Source organism: Prunus avium, chromosome 3, assembly GCF_965620075.1.
Source record: "Prunus avium chromosome 3, drPruAviu1.hap1.1, whole genome shotgun sequence".
In the NCBI taxonomy this organism is placed as follows: domain Eukaryota; kingdom Viridiplantae; phylum Streptophyta; class Magnoliopsida; order Rosales; family Rosaceae; genus Prunus; species Prunus avium.
The window spans coordinates 35331002-35349099 of NC_142286.1; the positions used below are offsets into that span (position 1 = coordinate 35331002).

General features: G+C 36.9%; 2 long non-coding RNA genes and 6 other non-coding genes across 10 annotated transcripts; 1 reads left to right on the top strand and 7 right to left on the bottom strand.

Moving 5' to 3' along the window:
• The first annotated feature begins 2033 nt into the window (after positions 1 to 2033).
• Positions 2034 to 4558, top strand: LOC110772255 (uncharacterized). Its single transcript, XR_015834374.1, has 3 exons — positions 2034 to 2303; positions 3204 to 3267; positions 4365 to 4558. It is a non-coding gene; the product is annotated as an uncharacterized LOC110772255 (long non-coding RNA).
• Positions 4559 to 6749: 2191 nt separating this feature from the next.
• Positions 6750 to 6857, bottom strand: LOC148296027 (small nucleolar RNA snoR97). Its single transcript, XR_015834929.1, has one exon. It is a non-coding gene; the product is annotated as a small nucleolar RNA snoR97 (small nucleolar RNA).
• Positions 6858 to 7046: 189 nt separating this feature from the next.
• On the bottom strand, positions 7047 to 7161 carry LOC148296028 (small nucleolar RNA Z278). The gene has a single exon (XR_015834923.1). It is a non-coding gene; the product is annotated as a small nucleolar RNA Z278 (small nucleolar RNA).
• A 116-nt stretch (positions 7162 to 7277) lies between these two features.
• Positions 7278 to 7392, bottom strand: LOC148296029 (small nucleolar RNA Z278). Its single transcript, XR_015834922.1, has one exon. It is a non-coding gene; the product is annotated as a small nucleolar RNA Z278 (small nucleolar RNA).
• Positions 7393 to 7461: 69 nt separating this feature from the next.
• LOC148296030 (small nucleolar RNA Z223) lies at positions 7462 to 7553 on the bottom strand. The gene has a single exon (XR_015834955.1). It is a non-coding gene; the product is annotated as a small nucleolar RNA Z223 (small nucleolar RNA).
• A 69-nt stretch (positions 7554 to 7622) lies between these two features.
• LOC148296031 (small nucleolar RNA U36a) lies at positions 7623 to 7711 on the bottom strand. Its single transcript, XR_015834950.1, has one exon. It is a non-coding gene; the product is annotated as a small nucleolar RNA U36a (small nucleolar RNA).
• A 224-nt stretch (positions 7712 to 7935) lies between these two features.
• On the bottom strand, positions 7936 to 8076 carry LOC148296032 (small nucleolar RNA snoR134). Its single transcript, XR_015834945.1, has one exon. It is a non-coding gene; the product is annotated as a small nucleolar RNA snoR134 (small nucleolar RNA).
• A 5013-nt stretch (positions 8077 to 13089) lies between these two features.
• On the bottom strand, positions 13090 to 15788 carry LOC110772208 (uncharacterized). 3 transcript variants are annotated; one of them, XR_015834304.1, is made up of 5 exons: positions 15289 to 15785; positions 14964 to 15080; positions 14298 to 14515; positions 13750 to 13859; positions 13090 to 13356 (listed from the first exon to the last, which is right to left on the bottom strand). It is a non-coding gene; the product is annotated as an uncharacterized LOC110772208 (long non-coding RNA). The 3 variants fall into 3 exon arrangements; XR_002529038.2 differs by having other exon boundaries at positions 13750 to 14515; positions 15289 to 15788; XR_002529039.2 differs by having other exon boundaries at positions 13750 to 14515; positions 14964 to 15110; positions 15289 to 15788.
• Between the last annotated feature and the right edge of the window lie 2310 nt (positions 15789 to 18098).

Below are 18098 nucleotides of genomic sequence, written 5' to 3' on the forward strand. Positions count from 1 at the left end.
GTAGTATGTGTGTAAGAAATCCCCATCCTAACTTTGGCCCCAAAAAAAAAAATTGATGCTTGAAAATGGTTATTTATTTGACAAGAAACACATAATAACCAAATCAGCACCCAATTCATAAAGCAATCAAAATCTAGGAAGAATTTCGACAAGAAAAAGTTTGTTGAGGATCCATTTAATTAACCAATTCATGAAAATATCACAACCCCAAATCACCCACCAAAACGACTCAGCAACTGCAACAGTACTTTTTGCAGCTACATTTGCAACAGTACCAAAAACAACATCTCCAAGTGAGGTTGAGGAACCTAGTACACAAACCCATCCCAACCTCTTGGCAAGAATGGCTGGTTTGAAACTTGATAAGTTTACCTATGAGGGTGCTTTGTGTGTAAACTTGATAAGTTTAACTTGATAAGTAACCTCCCTCTGATGATCTCCTTGCTTCTTCTGCTGGTTCTGATTTTCATTTTGTGGGCTCGGAGACCACATTCCAGCGCTGGCCAGCAAGCTCACAACCAGGAAGACTGCCACAAAATTCATCATTTTTTTATGGATTAACTACACTTTAGTCCCTGTAGGTTTAGTGTCAATATCGAAATGGGCCCCAAGGATTCAATTCAATCAATTTCATACCCGACATTTCAAAGTATTACCAATTTACACCCGCCGTTACATTGACCGTTAAAGTCAGACGTTAAATGCTGACGTGGCAGTCGTGGGACCCATCTCATAACCAAACAGCAGTTAGAAAGAGACTAATATAGGACAAATAATATTAAAAAATTCTTTATTTTTAAAGTTAATTAAAATCAATTATTTTTTTTATAAAAAAAACATAATTAAAATGACAATAATAATAATATTGATTTTAAAAATATTGTCGGATTGGCAAAATCAATGAAACTATTGTTAAAATCAATAATACATAATATTGATTGTAAATACATGTATTATTGGGTTTGGATTTAGGTAAATACATGTCATTTTAAAAAAAATCAATAATATTGTTAAAATCAATAATAATAATACATAATATTGATTTTAAAAAACCCTATTGTCAAACCTAAATCCAAACCCAGATCTTCACCACTCATCCCTCTTCCTCTTCCTTCTTCTCTCCACCCATCAAACCCTAAATCCAAACCCAGCATCTCCACCACCCATCCTTCTTCTTCCCAGTCCCGGCCCTGCCTAGGGGCAGTCAGTGCGACTGCCCTGGGCCCATTACTCAAGGGGGCCCCAAATTTTTTTATTATAATAAGTGTTATATTATATTATAATAAATTAATTTAATATTTTTCCATAATTTTTAGGAATAGGATATTGAGATGAATTTGAAATTTTGGAACAAAGGATCCATGATGAGAGTTTTAAAAGAAATTCTTTGATATTGGCTTGATTTGCATTCTTGAAATTCTTTGACTCATTGGTATGGTCTCCATAGTTGGACATTTGTTTTCATTATTTAGGAATATGGAAGACATTGCTCAAAGTCTAAAAATATTTTCGAATAAATACTTTCTCAAAAAACCCAATGCTTAGTTGATAAAACAAGAAGTATACTAGTATTAGTGATTAATGTGTGTAGGGCACATTTTAGATTTTCGCCCTGGGCCTTTGAAAACTCAGGACCGGCCCTGCTTCTTCCTCCTTCTCTTCCAACATCCCCACCTTCGTTCCTCACCCACCACCCACCACCTCATTCTCCCTCAGTCCTCTCCTCCTAGCCCCAACCAATACCAGAGCTGTAACAACCCAAACCTTAATTAATATTTAATTAATAATTTATTAGAGGAGAAGACAATTATGCCCTTGAGGTATTTTATTTGATTTTAAGTTGACTTTTTGACCGGGAAGGATTTTGGAAAATCCACTTGTACCATTGCGTAGAGCACGACAAAACGAGTCCGTAGACACGTAGTGGACTCGAATCGGACTTGTAACGAAGAAAATACAATCAAAATACGAAAAAAAGGGCAAAATGGTATTTTTTTTGCGAAAATCAGATTTTTTTTAATCTGATTCTCTCTCTCTCCTCACTTCCTCTTCTTCTTCTTCGCGAAACTTCCCCCTCCCCTGTTCTTCTTTTGCTCCAGCCAACATCCCAAACCGCCACTAACACCCAGCCACTCACCACCTCCGGCCACCAGACCGGCCAAGGAAGTATCGCAGCCACCTCCGCAGCCCAGCCGTCAGCCGCCGCGAGTTTCACCAGAAAACTGCAGAAAAACGGGCTGGTTTTTGCTCAAACTTCTCAACCCTCGTTCTCCCTCCTCCGGTCACCGAATCGGACGAATTAGGTATGGTTTTTCGACTGATTTTCACGTTCTAGCTGATGGTTGGGTAGGTTTTGAGAAATTTTGAGGTTTGATTGGTTAAATTTCGAGCTGAAAGTTCTGCCAGTTTGCGTCGCCGTTTTCAGTCATTTCCGGCCACTTTTTGGCCATAGTCCGAGAACAAAAGTGGTTCCAAATAGGGTGTCTTACTTAGGATAGGAGTTTGGGCGGGCGGTTTGGAGATTTTCCGGCCGCCGGAACTTACTATGCACACCCACGCGCTGCCGGCACGTGGGCGGCGCGTGGGCCAGGTAGCAGGGGCCATTCTTGGTCCCAGAACGATCCTCGTGTCCTCACGAGCGCGTAGGTTTTCGCGGATCTCAATTCGGATAACGTTTGAACCCCGAACGGATCTCGCATAGTATGCGTTTTTCGGGTTCAATACGTTCGGACCGTTGGATCATAGCCAAACTGGAGGATGTTGATCTAGGTATTTTAATGATCGTGTAGGATTCGACGGATCGTCAATCGGAGTCCCGGATACTCCGAAAAAGCCAACCCTAGGACTAGGTTTACGGAAAATCATTCATTAGTCCGATCGTACAATTGTGAGCAATCTGACCATCCGATCGAGACCAAACTCTTGGGACATGTGTCCTAGGCCTATTGGAACCTCTAGGAATGATCGGATCGGAATTATGAGGTCGTGGACCCCACGGGGTCCCGAGTTGACTTTTGGGAATTTTATCGCTTTTGAGTCCCTAGGTACTTTTAAATCGTGTCAACTGAGAGGAAAGTGAGTGTGGACATAGGAATGACCTTTAAAGTGATGCACGCATTTTTAGGAGCCGGGGGTCAGGATTTTTAATTTAATATTATATTACTGAGCAGAGTTTTTAATAAAATATTATGATGGTTATACAGGCACCCGGGCACCAGGTGACCCGCAGGAGGGACCTTCAAAGGGTCCAGCTAGCTCAGAGTATCTGTGAGTGGACTGTTTGTTTTATAAACGTTTTATGCATTTTAATTTCATTATTTGATCTTGAATAAGTTTTACTGAATACAGCTTTCCTAGCATGACTTGATAGATTTAAATATTTCTGTTTATTTATGTGCTGCCTAGTGGAACATTTAAAAAGGGATTTGGAAAGTTAGAACTGAGGTATTATCATATTAAATGGCAGCAGGATTTAAGGAATAGTTTTATAAGTAGTTTTATAAACTTTAATCTTTTTCAAGAATTATATATATATATATATATATATATATATATATATATATATATATATATATATATATACATTTATTTTAAGCCACCATAGGTACCCAAGGTTGCCTTCAGTATAATAAATGTTGCCTCGGAAATAAAGTTGCCTTCGGAATAAAATTATGTTGCCTTCGGTTATATTGATGTTGACGGACATCCAGTTGCCTTCGGGTAAGTCAGCATGCTAGACACCGCCCCACGATTTTCGGGGACGCCCAAACCGTGGGTGTGAGGAATGCGGATCAGGCCGACCAAGTGTCCCCTGAATTCTGCTAGGATTGCGGATCAGGCCGACTAAGTGTCCCCTGAATTCTGCTAGGATTGCGGATCAGGCCGACCAAGTGTCCCCTGAATTCTGCTAGGATTGCGGCTCGGGTTGACTTTGTGTTTCCCGAGGTCTGCTAGGACATGTCACTCCGGTGGCACGAGAATGGAATTGACGGATTATAAAGGAATTGATGGAAATTAAAGGAATTGACGGATTACTAAATGGGTACACCTAGGTGGTAGATTTAAAAGTTGATTTCAATGCTTTCAAGGATTTAATGTTTTAATCAAGTGTGTGATTGTTTATATATATATATATACACGCTTGCATTGATTTCTGTGCGTATATTTATATAAGACTTAATGTTTGATTAAGTGTATGATTGACTCTTAGATATAAATAGAAATGCATTGATTTTAGTACGAGTATAAATAAGAAAATGATATAGTTTTATAACTGTTTTTACAGAGGGGTTAGTATGTTCTAATACTATTTTCTAACGCTTTGTTTTTGGTCCACTCACCCTTTTAATGTTTTGCGCCCCCAGGCAGTAAGCATGCACAGTGAGCCACCACCGGGCCGAGTTCATCTTCCGCCACCTTCCTTGACAAAGTAGGGTTTTGTTTAATTATTTTATACTTGTAACCTAATCTGTGTAGAGCTCTGATATTGCCCTAGAACACTTGTCTAACGGTTAGTATGTAAATTTTTGTATGCTGGCAGTTGGTGTATATTATTTTATATGCATGTCTGACAGGTGTAAGTTTGGGATTGGTCTAATTGCAGGGGAGACTCTGCTAATTTTTTTGGCAGAAGTCAAACCCCAGTTTTATGTTGAAAGTTGACTGGAAAGGGCAATTAGGTCACTTGTGCCCGGCACTTGCCAGGTGTCGGCCACGCACAGGGTTCGGCTCGGATTCCAAAGTGGAATTTGGGTCGGGTCCTGTCAAGAGCCCTAGCCAATAGATCTGAGGAGGAGATCTGCGCGTCGTCGGAGACGTATGGCAGATTCGGCATATGGGTTCGCGATGACGTCGCTTAGTTTTCAAGGTTGACGATGACCCAACCACTTGGGTTTTCGAGGTCGACAAAGACCTCTCGATTGCCCGGAAATTCGCACCTCCTGATTGCCCCTCCCGATTGCCCATCGCACCTCCCAATCACCCGGAAACACTTGCAGATCTGGGTATGGGGCTTGGTGGTGGGAATATGGATGTATTAGCATAACTGGATCGAACCATATGTGAGAGAGAGAGAGAGAGAGAGAGAGAGAGAGAGAGAGAGAGAGAGAGAGAGAGAGAGAGAGAGAGAGATATTTCAGAGAGGGGAGGAGATATTTCAGAGGAGGAGGGAAAGGGGATGGGGCTGGGGCGGGGCTGCGTGGAGAGTAAATTCCCAGAGCAGAGTTACAACCCCGAGGCATATGAAGAGATGATGGAATTTTTGAGTAAAAACTCGTTGAACGATGGAGACCAATTCTGTGCCAACTTGATGCGTGAATCTTCCAAGTATAACGCTCTGGGTATATTCATTTCATTTTATTAAATTGTTTTTTTGAAAGATAAGGAGGAAGAAGAAGAAGGGTGGGTGGTGGAGATGCTAGGTTTGGATTTAGGGTTTGATGGGTGGAGAGAAAAAGGAAGAAGGATGGTGGTGGAGATGCTGGGTTTGGATTTAGGTTTGATGGGTGGAGAGAAGAAGGAAGAAGGAGACGGGTGGGGAGTTTGAAGGGTTTTTTAATTATGTTTTTTATTTATTTAAAATAATTGATTTTAATTAACTTTAAAAATAAATAATTTTTTAATATTATTTGTCCCATATTGGTCTCTTTCTAACTACTGTTTGGTTATGAGGTGGGTCCCACAACTGCCACGTCAGCATTTAACGTCTGACTTTAACGGTCAATGTAACGGTGGGTGTAAATTGGTAATACTTGGAAATGTCGGGTATGAAATTGATTGAATTGAAACTTTGGGGCCCATTTCGATACTGACACTAAACCTCTAGGGACTAAAGTGTAGTTAATCCTTATTTTATTTTATTTTTTAATAAATAATATCGCCCGACGGCTATACTTGGAAAAAAATGGGAGGCGGGTTTTTTTTAAATAAATAGTATTGCCAGACGGCTATACTCGTTAAAAAAATGTGAGGCATGTTTTTTTAAAAAAATAAATAAATAGTATAGCCGTAGTATAGCCGTTCGGCTATACTGTGTAAATATTCGGGTATTTTAAAGAGTATAGCCGAGTATTACTACTATTTAAAGAGTATAGCCGCGGCTATACTCTCCGAATATCGAATATTCAAACAGTATAGCCGTGCGGCTATACGTTTCAATAATACTCGAATATTTATTTTTATTTTCTTTATTCGAATATACCTATTTTATATTTATTTTTAAAAACAAAATTAGATTTTTTAGTTTAATATTTGTAATTAAGAACTATCTTAGCCTTATTTAATTACAATTATATTTCAAATATTATTAATTTAGTGCATAATTAGTACTTACTTGATTTATTATATTTGAAATATTAAATATTTAGTGCATAATTACTTATTTAATTACTATTTATTTAGTGCATAATAGGGGCTAAGATATTTCAAATAGGTATATTCGAATAAACCGAGTGTTATTGAGTACATATTTCCCTTTTATATTTCTAATAGTAATAGTCGTGAGTTGGGTCTCTTTCCAGGAGAGAGTTTTTTTTTTGTCAAAGAGATGTAGTTATGCTTTTGTTTAGGGGTTAAAAAGAGCGAAAACCAGCAGCAAGACTTTTTTAGGGCACGGAAAATTTGATTTAAAAATAGTTATTTATGTTACCGTACCAAATTCTTCACATTCATATTCAGGAGAAGTTCAAATCAGATTCAGTTCCCACATGATTTTCACCTAAATGCAAAATACAAAGAGCTTGAAAGCGATTAGATGTAGTGTTGTTGTTTAACTTCAGTCTCCACCAGTAACAATAGATGAAGCTGATAGACAACACCAAAATTTATGAGTTTTTCAGACCCTAAACCTAATTGAATTAAGGACAAGGGTATAGTTAAAACTCAAAATCAAACATAAAAGAAAGAAAAACAAACATTAACAGTGTTTGATTTAAAACACACAAACAAAGAAAGAACATGTTGACAGGGTCTAATCTTAGCACCTAATCTTATCATACAAAAACCAAACACACAAACGCTGGATTTTGATGCAACCATTAAGATTAAAAACCTCAGTTAAATCCATTAATGTCATATGAAATGTAGCTTCACCGAGGGGTTCTCCCTGAAAACAGGGTCTCAGTTCCACTACACCTCAAACAAGCGGATGCAATCATCCTAGGTCAGAACAACACAATATTCAAATCAAAATTGCAACAAGAAGATTTTCAAAACATAAAACGGCAGATCAAGCAATGGACACACAAACATTTGATTTAGATGCAATAATTTTGACCAAAACCTCAGTTAAATCCATTAATGTCATATGAAATGTGGCTTCGCCGAGAGGTTCTCCCTGAAAACAGGGTCTCAGCTCCACCACACCTCAAATAAGCGGATTGAATCATCATAGGCCACATAAACACAAAATTCGAAACATCAAATCAGTATAAAAAAGACACAAAAGAAATCAAATTTATAAACTGAAGGCTCAGAGTATGAAACAGCTCTCTCGATCACGAATTTTCTGAAGCAGAACTGGCATAAAGCTGTAAATTTAGTCATCACTGCCAAAACAAATATGATAAAATATGCAAACTTTTCAACAACCCAAAACATAAATTAACCAAAAAAAGCACAAATCATGGCTCATATCAAGAAATTCAACCATTGATTATCACATTCTGCTTCATAGATTGCTCTCAGAAGCGCGGATAATTTGTAATCATCGCCAAAATTCAATAAAAAAAACTGAATTTGGAGATCTAAAGAGGAAAAATCTAGCGGACGTTTTTAGAGGCAAAACCATCAAAACCGATAAACCCCCACGTTAACACCGCAATCGCTTTGCGCCTCCATGACTAGCTCTGTTTTCGGAGAATCTTCAAAAACAGGCTTAAGGTGTGTCGAGGCGTAACATACAGTACTGAAATTGATAAAAAGGGATGAGCTTGGGAGAGATATGGCCGTCGATTTGACACAGAAAAGCCGTGGGGAGCAAAGCTAAACTGCAACACTTAACGGCGACGTTTTAGCACGAGCATTGGGGCTTTCATCTTCAGTGAGAACTCTCAGAGAAGCCCGGGGTGCATCGTGCGTGATTCAGCAAGATTTAAACAAATAAAAGAATGGAATTTTGATTTTCTGAAACATAATCGAACAACAAGCAATAGAGGAGATGGGAGGAGGATAGGAAGGCTTCGATGGAGACTGAAGAGTATGAAGGAGAAGCAGCGGTTCGTGTTGTTTATATACTATTTATTAAACTAATATAGCCGTGCGACTATACTCTTTAAATATATTATACTTACACTGTATCGCCGTGCGGCTATACTATTTAATACCAAAAAAAGCTGCACAGCTATGCTGTTAATTTTAAAAAAATTTTAAAAAAAAACCAAAGTATTACCGCGCGGCTACTATTTATTAAAAAATTATATATAAAAAGGACCCGCCTAATAATGCCTAGGCATCCCATTTTTTTTATTTTTAAAAAAAAATATTAAGGGTATAATTGATCAGCTATACTATTTAAAAACAAATATTAAAAAATCGACTATATTATTTTTTAAACAAATCCAAAAATTGAGTATAGCCGCTCGGTAATACTATTTTTTTAAAAAAATTTAAAAAAATACCCGAGTATAGTCGAGCGGCTATACTATACCACATGTCAAAATTAGTATAGCCGCTTGGCGATACTATTTTTATTAAACAAAAGTTGACCCTCTATCGATTTGGCAACCACGTGTCAAAATAAGTATAACCGGGACGGCTATACATTTAAAAGTTTCTATTTATAAGGTATAGCCGCCCGGCTATACTTGTTCATCCGTTTTGATTTGTTTCCTGTGATGGTAGGGTAAAGTTCCCCATTAATTCAAAAACCTTGGTTTGGTCAATAAATTAACTTTCTTTATGTGTTGAGCGTGCCACCGTTAGCAATTTTTCAATCCTAACAGACTTTGAGAGTAAGGATAACTTGCGCCCCAAGCTATTGACTCTAAACAAAACGATTGTGAATTTGGGTGAGGAATATCTCCCAAGTAAGTTCTTTTCTATGCCTTAGACAAGTAAGGACTTTATGATTTTTCTCAATATAAAACCGGTAGTTCTGGCCAGAGTAGTTGGTAACAGATTGAACTAATTTCAGGCAGAACTCCCCTTTACAAGGCTCAAAAAGGAAAAACTGACTATGCAAAGATAAGAGGAGGGCTGTGCTTCCATTTCTGTCTGGGTAGTTGCCTCTGTTCTGGGCTGGACTGGATGTGTCTATGCTAGATTGGACTCTTAACTGCTTCAACTGCTAGGCTTCAGTTGCAAATCGATACCAAGTTTGAATTTGGCAGAGCTTTAATTCATTTCAAGCCCTGGAAGGCTTTTGGACGGGCAGAACTGGGATTTCTCCGGTTTGAAAGGGACAGAAGTGACTGGACGTGAGCTGGAGGTGTACTGTGGTACCTGTGCTGCTTAGTCAGGGCTCTCCATAAATTTGTTGAGGTTTTCGTATTTGAGAAAAACTCAAACTCTGCTTGCCTTGGCTTTTGCTGAACCAAATTTGTAACGAGAGAAATCTCGTTATTATTGATTTGTGAACTGGGATTCAAATCAGAAGCAGTATTCTAACTATCTTTGCTGGGAAAGGTAGGATGATTCTGCAAGCTTGTTGAAAAAGCTTTTGAATATTGAAATGCTTCAGACTCTGGGTCTGTTGGACTTTGTTTGGAATTCTCGTGATCAAATGATCATTTTGAGTGTTTGTCTTTTGACTGAGTTTTTGGTTGTGTTGATTGCCTCTTGCTCTGTTCACCCTCTCTCATATATATAAGAAATTTTCTTGAGTGGGAGTTTTGATTCTTTTAATATTGGGCGGCAAATAATCTCAAAATATCTTTAATTTTTAAAAGAGAAAGAAGGGGGTTCTATCCATTTTTGGTAAGCAAACACTCAACGATCAGTTCCTGAAGTGACCATTTTTCTGTTTTTTGATGGGGTGCCATGCTCTTCTTCTTTTTCAACTGCTTTTGCAAGAGTCTGAAGTTTTGATATGGTAAGTTCTCAGTTTTTGAACAGTTCCCTGTTTCCCGCTTATCTTCTTTTCACAGAGGCTGAGTCTGCTTATCTCTTGAGAATGGTGTCTTCTCTGAAATAGGAAAATATCTTTTGAATAATTAAAACGGAGTTTGATCTCCTGACAACAGAGTTTTTTCAGAGACATCCTTCTTTATACCTGCCCCTGCTCAATCTTTAATTTCAGCCGAAGTTATTGACTTTTCCAAGTCAGGGGTCACATGAGTCTGTTCTTTTTGTAGGTTTTTCTCTTTTTAAAAGTTGCCAAGCCCATTTGTTCCTTTGGCTCAAACTTGTTTTGGCTTCTTTCGAGGCCCAAGTTTCTTCTTGAGACGGCCCATTTGTTCCTTTGGGCCAAGTGATATTGCTTTGGCCTGTTTATTTTGTTTAATGGGCTGGGCGCGTTTAATGGGCTGAGGGCGTCATTTTTAGGTCCAGATTAGCAGCCCAAAATGATGTTGGTTTTTATCTCTGGACCAGGCGCACCAAATTTGGGCCCAAACAATACTGTCACAATTTTCTATTAAAAGCATATAGCCGCGCGGCTATACTATGAAAATATTCTATTTAAACGGTGTAGGCGCATGGCAATATTGTACAATATTAGCCACGCGGCTATACTCTTTAAATATAACAATATAACAATAAATATTAAAAAAAAATAGAAATCATCTCCTGACGATTTTCGTCAGCACAGTTCTATGCCGGCAAATATTTGCTAGATTAGACTTCTCTCGACAAAAGTTACCTCTGCCGACGTAACGTCGTCAAGAGAGGTCTAATTCGGCAAATTGTCGCCGGGATAGACCTGTGCCGACGAAATTTCGTCGGTAGAGGTTTTTTTAAATACTAAATATAAACTTTGTATCTTTAGGTCAATAAATTTTTATTTTAAAATTTATTTTGAGTAATTAAATAATATCTTAGCCTTATTTAATTACTTTCAGTAGTAATTATGTTTTAATTATTATTTCTTTAGTGAATAATTAGTAAATAAGAAAAATCAAATAAACTAGTTAAAGACAAATGACAAACATTCCACAAGTTCAGGCTCCTAGATCATATCATGGAAGGAATCTGACTGTGTGCGAAAATAAGATTAGCCATGGACATTTCCCCAAGTGGTTTAAGTATAGAAGACAGATTTTTCTGTATTTCTCAGACCCTCTCACGTATAGATGCCTCCTCCCTAAGTTGTAACTCACGTGCCTCCTCCCTTGCAGTCCTTCCTTTATTTAGAGGTGATGTGGAGTGCCGCTTGATTGTCACAAAAGAGAAATATGGATTGATTTTGACAAAAGCCTAAGTCAGAAAGCAAACCTTTTAACCATATAAGTTCACAAGCAGTAGAAGCCATTGCCTTATATTCTGCCTCTGCATTTGAACAAGCAATGACATTTTGCTTCTTGCTCTTCCAAGTGACCAGGTTTCCTCCTACAAAGGTACAATATCCTGTGGTTAATTTTCGATCCAGGATGTTCCCTGCCCAATTAGCGTCAGTGTACCCAAGGATGTGAACATTATCATTCTTTCTCATGAGTATACCATGATCAACAAACCCCTTAAGGTACCGCAAGATTCTTTTAACCACATTCAAGTGTAACATGGTGGGCGAATGCATGAATTGACTCACAATGCTAACTGCATATGTGATGTCTGGTCTAGCGATAGTTAAGTAGATAAGCTTACCAACCAACCTCTGATAATAGCTGATGTTGTTTAGGGGTTCACCTTCCATGTCAAGCTTGAGTTTGCTGTCTAAAGGAGTATGAAGAGGTTTTTTTAAAACTAAATATAAACTTAGTATCTTTAGGTCAATAAATTTTTATTTTAAATTTTCTTCAAAATCTGAAACAACATACGTGGAAAAAAAATTTGAAACAAGTTACAGAACAAATTAAAAAAATTACAAAACGTAAATGGCACAGTTATCAGGAAAATTTAAATCTTCATAGATCCTCAAACAGTCCAAGAAAACCTAAAGATAAGCAACCAGATTACTGACATTTTCCAAGACCCAAAAGAAGCAAAATGGGCCAACATATTACTTACGCAGGAACATAGCCTATCTTTGCAAGCATCTAGAACAAATGAACACATCTAGAATAGAGGAGAACTGGAAGATTCATGAACATCAAGGTTACCAAAAAAAGAACAGAATTCCACTTTATTTCTGTTTTTTTACCTCTACACTGTTTTTACATGTGAATTGTGAGACTTCAAAAACTGTAATGTTTTTTTTTTTTAAAACAAACTAAATACAGAAGGATTGAACCTTCAGAAAACTATAAGATATCACTTATTGTCTATTTCTGCTACTCATGGTAAACCTATTATATAATACAAAAAACTATCATATTTGTTTTTCTGAGACAATTAAATTAAATTTATAAAGAGAAGAGAAAGGAGTAAAGGATATATGGCCAACAGACAAAAGTAGAAAAACAAAATGGTGTGAAATAATAAAGAAAAGACAACTTGATAATCTGCGTGTGCTTACTACTACAAAAATCGCAATAGACGACGGTAATCCACCGTCGTGTTTCGTGTTTTTCAACCGTCGTAAAATCAACCGACATCTTTTGATGCATAAAACCATGACGGTAAATCCCCGTCGTCTATTATATGTAAAGACGACGGGTTTTAGTAAAACCGTCGTTGTTCTTATGTAAAAACAATAGTTTTTTTGTTAAAAACCGTCGTTATTTATGGGTAAAGATGACAATATCTTATTAAAACCGTCGTCGTTTATTGGTAAAAACATCGGTATTTCATTAAAAACCGTCATCACTTATTTGTAAAGACGTCGGTATTTTGTTAAAAATCGCCGTTAATTGTATATAAAGAAGACGACATAGTGTTAAAAAGGTCATTGATTATATGTACAAACGACGGTTTTTCCAATAAAACCATCGTTTTATTGTCTTTAAATTTGTCGTCTAATAAATTCCCAAGCTATTACATTTTTGTTTTTTGTTTCCTATGATTCTATATAACGATTTTAATCAGAAAACCAATTATAATGCTTTATTAACGAATATATACACTCAAAAATGATTTCTTTCATAAAACTTGAAGACTCAATATATTACATAGTCAACCAATCTTTATTCTATTGCGTACATACTTCCTAACTATAATTAGAAATAATAGAGCTCACAAATTCTACTAATTTGATCTTAACTTCATCAATTTGTCTTGGGTTGACTTAGCTCTGCCTTCTTGCACATTTTCCAAGTTGGTGGTGTCGGAGGGACCTGTAATCTGTTGAATCAACTTAGAAATTTGCCTCTCATACTTCCTGAAATCCTAACAAAAAGAAAAAGCATGGCATGACAAACTAACATAAAGGAAGAAAAAAAACATGTTGAAAAGTGGATTAGAATAACATGACTTATCCAAACATTACAATAATCACAATGACAAGAAAAGATCATGATAGTAATCATCAGTGATAATAAGAAATAATATAAAGTAATAATATCAACAGGCAAACGATACATTACAGAACAAAGGAGAGAATCAATGGAAGCATGCATTCTAATATTGAGTTCCAGAATCAGATATTCAAACGACATATATTAAATTAATCAATTCTATTAGATATCATGAAGTTGTAGACAAATAGAAAAAACAGAAGCATTGTTTCACAAAACCAATAGAATAAAGCCTTCAAGGCTTAATGTTTGGGTGCCAGCAGACCTCAATGGAGCGTAATTTCAGTGCCTGGTTTTCATCATCAGACTGTTTAAGCTTTTGTAGCCTCCCCTGCTCTAGATTCAGAGCACTTTCTGCTGCCTTGAGTATGTTACCTGCCATTAAATTGCCCAGTTCATGTATCAGATGGTGGAAAACTTTTGGAAAGAAACAATTGAAAAGCCCATGAAAAGAAAGAGGTGCAAGAAAGTTCTTTTATTTCCCATTTATAGGAGAAATACCTGCCTGGGAAGTGGGAACCAGTTATGGGGTATCAAAGACAGGATACATGCCTAAAGAGGAATTCAACATGAATTCAAGCAAAGAAAAATTTTGCATCGCAAATGAGTAGAAATGGTTAACCACGATTAATTGAGATAGCATAGGTTAGTAGTCGAGCATGTAAGACAAATGCAATGAAAAGTATATACAATGAGCATGTTGGGGTGGAACAACTTGAAATGCAAAAAAAACCTTTCGGACACATCAGCAAAGAATATTGAAAGCAGTACCATAAAGAGGCCATTGCATGCACACCATATCTAGAAACTTACCAACAAAACAGTAATTATATAAAAAGGCCAATCAAAAAGACCTCAGCTTCTGCTTTAGCTCGTTCTTGTCTTGTCGAAGTTTTTCCTCTTGCAGAGAATTTTCCTTTCTTTTAGCATCTTCATAAGCTCCATCAATTCTTATTTTTCTTTCTTCTATTTGAGATCTGACTTCATGGTCTCGCTGGACAGCAGCCAAGTGATTATTAAGTGCTTCTGCTCTGCAAGTGATTTAATAATTGTATTATCAATTAGATTAACCGGCAGAGATATTACTGAAACCAAGAAATAATAAATGAAAGTTGAATTAAGCATTCAGATTTTAAGTTCTCCTTCATATAAAATTTTATATTATGTCCCATAAAAAATATGTTTCCAAACAAAGCTGATCACAAGTAAAGTTATAATCTGGCCAATGGCCAAAAGAAAAAAAGAACAATTTTAGTAACAATATGTAGATAGACATTTAAAAGACGCTCCCACAGGATTTCAGAACAGAACAGAATCAGAAAGCTTAAAGAGTGATATGAAGACTTGCTTATTATTGTTGTCCGAAAAAAATCAAGATTTCAAACATAATAAAGCATGGGCTTCTCTACTACCTCTAATAACTGAACTAAACTGATCATCATCCACGATGCAAAGCTGTATATGGAAACATCTACTTACAGAGGTTCCTATCTTGTCTTTGAAAACAAGGTCATCATCCACTAAACTTTGGATCACATCTTTTACAGATTGAGAAATAACACCTTTCTTTGGGCCTGACTTCTCAAGCTCCTTTAGCTAAAATCACCAATAAACATATAAACAGAGCTGTAGAAGTACAATATAAGCTGAAACCATTGACATTGTTCACAATGACAAAGAGATTAACCACATTTGAAATTACAGAACTCAATTGAAATCAATTCGAATAGGGTTCGCAAATTAAAATTACAAAAAATTGAATGAATTCATTAAAATTATAGCATTAGGGAGTGATAATACTCACAAGGAAGAAATCTTGAGAGTCGTAAAAGATTTGAAGCATCTTCTCACGCTTCTCATCCACTAGAGAGATGGCGAGCTTGGCAAGCTCGATGAGATGGATGGGGCGAGCTCGGTGACCTAGATAGCGCAAGGGAGATGGCGATCTCGGCGAGTTCCATTACGTGGATGGCACGAGGGGAGATGGTGCTTCAGATATGTAATAGAGATATGAGATTGGAGGCAGAGCTCGGAGACGACGACAACCAAGGGGCTAAAGATGGGTCGCAAACAGTGACCTGTGTCGGCGAGCTCGGTGACGACCACAGAGAACAAATGGGAGGGAGATTCAGAGAGTTGAGGGTTTCGATTTTCAGAAGGAGGGAGATTCAGAGAGTTTAGGGTTTCGATTTTCAGAAGGAGGGAGAGAGAGGGATGTTCCATTTTCAAAAGGAGGGCGAATTCTGAAATGTTTTGGTCGAGGGTGAATAACTTAAGTGTCCTTTTGTTTTAGCGTGTTTTCAAAGGACGACGTTTGTCAATTCCACACCGTAGTGTTTTTAAAATCAACTGCTTTTAGTGGTGTACTAGATTACATACCACGACTGTTTTAAAAAAAACCGTCGTTTTTTGAAATACAATGACGGTTTTTAGATTAACTATCGTCTAGCTTGTGTCGTTGTTTAACAATTTTGTAGTATAATTTAATGTCTTTGTGCTTATAAATTGCAAATGCCTATATTGCAAAGATTACAGAATTTTATAAGAGAATTTCCATGCTTCAGCTGCAGTAGATAAAGGAAAAAGAAATTACCTCAAGAACCAAAGTGATTACCATGACAGTACAGACATTGCCATCGACATTGACTCTATGAAGCCTAAATTTCTCCAGTAACTGCTGCATACACTCAGCTGGATGGACCAGATCACCTTCTGGAGTACCCCAGAAAGCGAATGCCTCCTCCACTTGCTGTAAAAAGAAGAAGATTAGAAACTTTGGCCAAATATAGACTAAAATCAAATACAGAATGTAGATTATTAAGGAGGGAAACTTGTAATAGAAGCTTCCTGAGTTCATAATATCATTGAGGAACTGCATTTTGTCTATAACCATAACACACACAGTGATGAATAAACGAAAGAAGGAGTGAATACTACACATATATCACATATTTCAATTGTGCTTGACAAAATTCAGGCTTTGAGACAAGAAAGTATTACCTGGGGAAGTTGGATTGAAAAGCATTCTAATATGAAATTCTTTCTTTGCATAATCTTAGCATAAAGGAGGAATATATATTTAAAGGGCAAATATCAAACTTGCAACTTATTTAATAAGGAACACCCAAACAACGGATATTTTCCAGAACTGTTAAGGAAAAACTAACAAGGTAAAACCTTTGAAGGTGAATTACTTGCCCATTTTCAGAGAGGAGATGGTGGAAGATAGAACAATAGAGAGAGAAAAAAATCAACCATGTAGGGATAAGATATTAGAAAGATAGTAGCTTTTTCCTACGTTTTATTTATTTTATGTATATCAACTGGTATAATTTACAAACCTTAAGACACAACAAGATAAAAGATTTAAATACAATTCAATCAAAATAGTCCAAAAGCATAAATGCACTGCAAGCAACATCAAAGGTATATATATGTTACCAGGTCCAGGAGCATCTTCCAAAGTGCGTGTGTCCCAATGTGAGCAAGCGCAGATTTAATCCGATCATGCCCTTGAAGATCATCGACACATTCCCCCTGTTCATAAGTTTCCACCAAAACAGCGGGATGCACAAATGGGCAGCTTCCCTTGCAAGATCAACTTGAGACATGATAAAAACTGCAAACTTCTGTACACTCTCAATCCAATCTCTACCACTTTAAAGAAGGAATGAAGTTTGAAATTTTTGCTACCAGATTGATTATAACAAAATCTCTCCTAATCGATTCACAAACACCAGGATGCCTAACCTTTACGGCAACTACTATGGGCTTCGCCTGTTGACCAGCTCCATGCACTTGAGCAATACTTCCAGATGCTACTGGTTTCTCTTCAAAATTATCAAAAATCTACGGGAGCTTGCGGCCACATGCTTGTTCGATAGTTTTCTTCGTGTAGACAAAGCTATGTTCAGGAGCTACTGGCTTCTCTTCAAAATTTTCAAAAATCTCCGGGAGCTTGCGGCCAAACGCTCGTTCGATAGTTTTCTTCGTGTAGGCAAAGCTATGTTCAAGAGGCTTGGTGCCTAAAGGCGTTTGAATCATCAGAAAAAATAAAAATAAAAATCCATGCTAGGCGGCCTAGGCGTTTTATTTATTTATTTATTATTTATTTATTTTAAATTTAGATTTTTGTTCTCCAGGTTAAATTTTAATGCTTTTAAACCCCCAGTAGTAGATAAAAAAAATATTTCTTTTAATGATATTCCTAGTTGAAAACATTTATTTTCTATTTGGTGGCAATTTCCGACGTGACCTCATATATACGACTCGAAACCTGCTCGATTAAATTTTGTAGAGTGTACAGTGTCCAAATTCCCTCTTTTCCGTACGTTTTTCTTTGACATTCAAATCATCTACCCTTTGATAAACACAGAAAAAGGAAGTTGGGAAAACAGGCAATACAAATGCCTAGCCAACGCTAAACAAAATATTCAAAGATGTAAGATTAAAAGGCAAAATAATTAGCAGCACAGTCACTAACATTTCATATATGGTTAACATTCATACTTTGTTTTAGAAATATGAACCACCTTAGCAAAGCACAAGTGTTGCCATATGGAAAAGTTATCTCTTTAAACTCCTAACAAATATCCGACGGCAAGTTGCAGCCAT